We start from the raw sequence: 6,222 nt of genomic DNA, 5'->3' as shown, positions 1-6,222 counted from the left end.
CACCAGCTGGTGCTGCGGGCATCACTTACGTTCACAGTGTAGAAGCTCAGGGGATAGCTTGAAAGTTGTCACCCAGTCTGCAGTGCTGGACCACCTTCGGGGTGTACTTGGGGACAGAGCCACCATTTTCTCCTCGGTTTCTTTGGGCTTTTATTTATGATCTCATTTGGCATGAGTGCAATCTATTTTGTATCTCTTCTGTGGATTGTGAGGCCTTGGGAGGGCAGAGACATCAAATTTTCTTTTCTATCTCTGTCTCTCTAGAACTTGGGATATAGTAAGAATGTAAGAAATACCTGTAGACTGGGAAGAGGCATCAGGCTTCCAGGTTTCATGAGCTGTCACGTATGCTGAGGTGGGCTTTTGTTGATGCAGCTATTTCTTTTCCTGTAATGAACCCCTCACCCATACTCCTCTAAGTAACCCCAATAAAACTCATTGGCTCACCAAAAAATAAAACAAACAAAACCTGTAGAATTGGCTGTTGGAAATAAATACAAAATCTGCCATTTTACCTTCGTTCAGTCATTATCAGGATCACTGGGCCTTGTCAGGTCAGGCCATCCTCACAGGATAGATTAGACCCTGGGTACCCAGAGGCTTCTCTGGAACCCTTTCAAAATGCTACCAACACATTTTTTTTTTCTGGCAGGGTCTCATGTAGCCCAGGTTGGGCTGAGGGTTACCTTGAATGCCTAGTCCTCCTTCTTCACAACCTGAGTGCTGGGATTGCAAACACGCACCAATATGCCCAGTTGTATGCAATGCTGGGGACTGAACTTGGGGCTTCCTTTATACTAGGCAAGCACTCTACCAACTGAGCCACATCCCAATCCATGCTTGTGCATCTTTAAGGACTATCTTGGCTGATAGTTTGTGAGCTCTTTCCAGGCAGATTGTCCTGTTTCTCTTCTTATTCTTGAGGCCCATGACAGCACCTGTTATAAACAGGTGCTCAACTTGATGGAGATTTCCATTTTTTGTGGATTCCTACCTTTGTAGTTCCTTTCTGAAACCAATTTATCTCAACCTCAACAGTAAAGCTTCTTTCATTTAAATCTGGCCAATTTGTTCTCATTTTATTATGTTTCTTTTAGTCAGTTTTCTGTCACTATGACAAAATACATGAGGTAATCAACTTATAGAAGGAAAGATTCGTTTTGGCTTGTGCTCTCAGATGTTTCAGTCCATGGCTAGCTGGCTGTTGATTTTGGACTAATATGGGGTAGCAGTTTGTAACAGCAGTAGGAACATGGAGTTGAGAAGGCTGCTCACTCCTTGGTGCCCAGGAAACAATGGTAGAGAGATGAAAGGTGGCATCCCCATATCACCTTCGAGGGTGTGATTCCAATGAGTTCATTCCTTCCCATTGAGTCACATCTGCTAGCTGTTTCTCCCTTTCCCACAATACCATATCCAGGTGATAAAAATTTAACACATGAGTCTTGGGGGGGACATTTACGATCCACACCATAATGTTCTTTATCAGTTGTTGTCTCTAGTGGTTTATTGCTTGCTAGGGAGAACAGTAACTGTAACTGAGCCCCCACTTTTAGTAATATATGGTAAGTGATATTTTCTCCTCTTTTCTAGACAGGAAAATGATGTGTGGCCAAGGTCAAAGAGCTCCCAAGGTGCAGGTAAAATTGTAAGCTGGATTAACTCAATTTGCAGTCACTCTTTCCAATAACTCACCCATGTGTATATGGAAGAGTCTCATATGTCCTTTCTGGTGTCTGTTCTTTATGGAGAACCTTGTCTGAAAAGGGTCACAGAACTGTCCAAGACCAGAGAAGAGTAAGAGTCTGCATTACATCTCTTTCATGGGTTTATTTTCAACAAGAATCATTTAATAGCTCAACCTTCACGCTTCCACACTAAACCACTGCCTTCCAACCCTGGCATGTAACTTGACCGTGGACTTACCTCTCTGTGTCTGTCAGATCTAGGGCAGTGATGCTTCTCCTAGATGCTTGTCAATGGGGAAGGTTGATCCTTTCATCCACTGTAGGAACTGGGTTGAGGCTCAAAGTAAGCTCTGATACAAATGCATTTGGATTTTCAGGAAATCCATCTCTCTCCCAGATAAACTGTTTTTGGTTTTTATATATACAGAGCTTGTCCAAGGCACATATTTCATGAAGTCTAAGGAGGAAAAGTGGTCATCACTGTAATTGCTGTCTGACTGCAGACTCGCTGATAACCTTCATTAAAAACATGTCCCCAGAATATATCTTTCACTTAGTGTATTAGTTGACGCTTTCCGTGATGCTCTGAAACTTGCTCTCAACATTTGTTTGCCAAGTGTCTGTTGGATGGCTACGTCGGTTCAAGATCTCAGCTAGGTAGTAACAATGCACAGGGAAAAAAATCATGGCCTTTGGCTTTGAATAGAATTCGTTTCTATAGAAAGAGCCACATCTACCTGAGGGACTCAAAGGAGTCAGGCTTTGAGAGTCTGGGCAGATGAGAAGAATTTGCAGGTCTGGGAGCAGACGGTGCCTGAGAAAAGATGAAAAATGGGTAAGTCAGGGTAGGATAAGAATAGATATAAAAGCAACTGAGTCTGTGGCTTAATAAATTCTGACCAAGCACATTTATTTAATGCCTTTAAAGGAAAAAGTGAGGTTTCCTTTCAAAAGAAAGAAAGTGAATGTCTCAAAACATCCAAGACGATGGTTTCACTCTGAGCACATTGGAACAGCTTTGTCCTGTCATTATGTGGTCATTTTGGTGGAAAAGATCTCTGGATTGCAACTGCTGGTGAGAGACATAGAGGAAGGAAAGAGGCACAGAGGTAGGAAAGCACCATGGAGCGGAGCAAAAACAAAAATCCTTTGTAGGTTTTTTCAAGGCAGGAGTGGCCGCAGTGTTTCCGACTGAGCACATTCTGACTGAGAGCAATGGGGTCTCAGTGAGTGAGAGCTTGATGGTGGCTGTGCTAAGGGCCCTTCTGTTCACGGCAGTGCCCTCTGCAGTCAAGCCAGAGGGAACATTGGAGTGGAAGATGTGTGTCTTTCCAGTTCCTGTGCATCTTTGTCCTTGGAGGAAAGAAGCAATTTCAGACAGTCGGAACTTGGATTTAAGCGACAGCGGGGATTCTGGTTTAGACTTGATGCGTAGCTTATTTTAATTGTTGGCTTACCATATGACTTATTCATATTCCAGACAGCATCTAATCTAAACACCCCTTTTCAGATGAAGGTAATATTACCCAGGCACATCAAGCAACTTATACCAGGTGATACATCTGATTAGAGCCAGGTCTCTGGTACTCCAGTGGTGCTCTTACTTGACTTGAGCAACCTGAGTTATCATCCACTGTTAGTTACTGATGCTTATGGTGAGCTAAATTACCCCTGGCAGAGGCAGCATCTAGCTGTGGTTTCAATACATTTCTGCTGGGTCTTACATTTATATAAGTTCAAAGCCTTGGTTTCCTCACCTGTCAAATGGAGATGTAACAGTACCAATCACAGACGTCAGGAAGATTAAATGAGATAATGAGTGTTGGGCTCAGCACAGCATCTGGCATACCCAATACTAAGGTTGCTATGATTTAATCTTTCTGGGTTGTTCTGTCAGAGCCAAGAATTTAATTCTTATGTCTGCCTGCTATAAACATGATAGGGAAGGTTGATTTCCTCCCAGTGCTTTCATTCTAAATCCCTCTAAATCCCTGATTGACAGCTCCAGGGGGCTGGGATTTAGCTTCCCTGCACCACCCTCTTCTCCAGATACTCCTTCCCCCACCTTTGGGTTTTTGACAGTTTCCTCTGGAGGACATTCGATGTGTTCTCATTACAGCCTCATAACCTTGGAAGGAAACTTTGTCAATGGTATAATCTGCATTTCCTAAATATTTCCTGGGAAGACAAGGGGCCAATGCTTGGGTACTAGATCATCCATCTCTGAGACCAGCCAGGTTTGGGTTGTCTCACAAGATCTGTGACTTGTTATGATCTCAGACAGTCTAAGAATGGCTTTCATAGAGCTTTGGAGTTTAACAAAGTCATAGTAAGCAACATCAGCAGTGCAGCACATGGGAGAAGCGTGGCTCAGGACACACTAGCTGTGCACGCTTCCAAGCAGCCCAAGAGTTTCCTCGATTCCTCCTGAACCCTGATCATGTCTGATGTAAGGGTCATCTTCTGAGCAAGACCTCCGCCTGTGCCTTTCCATGGTACTTCTCGTTTCTTTTGCACGTCGTTCCCCCCCCGCCCACTCCAGTGTGCGGTTTGCTTTTGTGTACAACCAGTTGGAGAGAAAGTTTCCCATTCCTTGTGCATTAACGATGGCAATACACTCCCTGAGGGAGTAAAACTTCAACCAAAGTCTGGAACGCAGAACACATTTTCAAAATACCCTACCTGCATAAGGCAACTCTGGACATCAGTGTATTCTTGTGGCTCAGAGTGCCTGAGACTGACTCCAATTGCTGTTTTTTATGGTCTCTTTTGTTTTGGATCTCAAGATAATTTTGAAGATTCTCGCTTTTCTGACATCTGTAAAAATGAGGATATGAATCTGAAGAAGAAAGAATAAAGAGAGAGAGAGGGGGATGTGGCGAGGTGGTTCTGTAGATAAGGTACACACTGCACAAGAATGAAGATAGAGTTGTTAGAATCCCAGCACCCATGTAAAAACTGAGCATGGTGACATGTATATTTATCTGTAACCCCAGCGTTGGGAGGCAGAGACAGGTGGAGCCTATTGGCCTGCTGACCAATCAGTTTAGCAGAAATATCAAGCTCCAGGTTCAGTGAGAGGCCTTGTCTCAAATAAATAAATAAATAAATAAATAAATAAATAAATAAAGTAGAAAAACCATCAAAGAAGATATTTCCATGTCAAATTCTAGCCTACATGTGCACCTTCAAGGCCAAGCTTGTGTGCACGGGTGTGTAATACACACACACATACACACACACACACACACACACACACACCAACAAATAAAACAGAGATAGGGAAGTGGTATTTACCAGAGACTTACATGATAATATATTTTTTTAACCTTCATAACAACAGATTGTTGAGCTGCTAATTGATTAACAACAGGTCTTTGTGCATTCTGCTCCAGGTCTGTCTCCAAAGACCATGCACTCCAACACAAATACAGTCACTTCACTGTTTAGCCCTAAGGCAGCTTCCTTGTACCACGTTTGCATTCATTTGCTCTGAATAGCTTGAACCCTTACAATTGGATTATTGTGCATTTTCTCCACTTGTTTGCCATGAGGATGTATTTTCCTTATATACCCATTCTTTCACAAAACTTCATGCTGCCTCACTAAACAAAGTGACCCAAGTTTATTCTAATGTGATTTATTTTAAGGGTCTTAGTAGATAATGAAATTATTAGTTCTTAAAAACGCTTTTCCTGGGGCTGGAGAGGTGGCTCTGCACTTAAGAGTGCTGACTGCTCTTGCAGAGGACCAGAGTTCCATTCCCAGCAGCCACATGGTGGCTAACAACCATCCGTAACTCCAGTTCCAGGGGAATCCAGCAACCTCTTCTGACTTCCATGGGCATTGCGTGACATAGGTGCACTTACACACATGCAGGCAATACACTCATACACATACAAAAAATTTAAAAAGATTCTACAAAATACTCTTTCCCTATATTTATGTTATTTTAGAACATAGCTAGAGCCTTTGCTTTCACATTGTCTTGATCTTGAAAATTTACTCACAGAATACACTATGGGGAAGGTACTTCCCCCTAACTACTTTAGTTCATATTTAGGGTTACAAATTAATCACTTTTTAATTGTGAGCCTTTATTTGGAGAGGTATGTGGATAGGGGATGACAGGAAAATCTCTTATTTAATAGTGAACATCTAGAGAGATGGCAGGGGTGGAAAGCTCACTTGAACACATTTCCTTTCCCCATATACCTCAAGGTAGCTTAATAGTATATAGTTTGACAAGCACACTTGGTAGTCTCCATAGACCTTGCAATTCCTGCTATCTCCTTATGTGGAGACCAATGAATGCCATCTTTCAGTCATTCCAATGTAGTAGCTGTGTAAGGAAAGACTGCTTTTCCTTTTATCAAGGGAAGGGATAAAAAGTAGAAAAGAAGCTTACATGTGTGGAGAACTTAATAGAAGCCAGACATAGAACCAGGTATTTTTCTTAACATTCACAATAACAGTTCGTTGGCTTTATGACCATGGAGAAGGACCCTGAGCTCAGAGATGAATATTTGGCTGG

This window comes from Nannospalax galili, unplaced genomic scaffold (assembly GCF_000622305.1).
Source record: "Nannospalax galili isolate Female #2095 unplaced genomic scaffold, S.galili_v1.0 scaffold95, whole genome shotgun sequence".
NCBI lineage: Eukaryota > Metazoa > Chordata > Mammalia > Rodentia > Spalacidae > Nannospalax > Nannospalax galili.
This window is presented reverse-complemented; position numbering follows the sequence as displayed.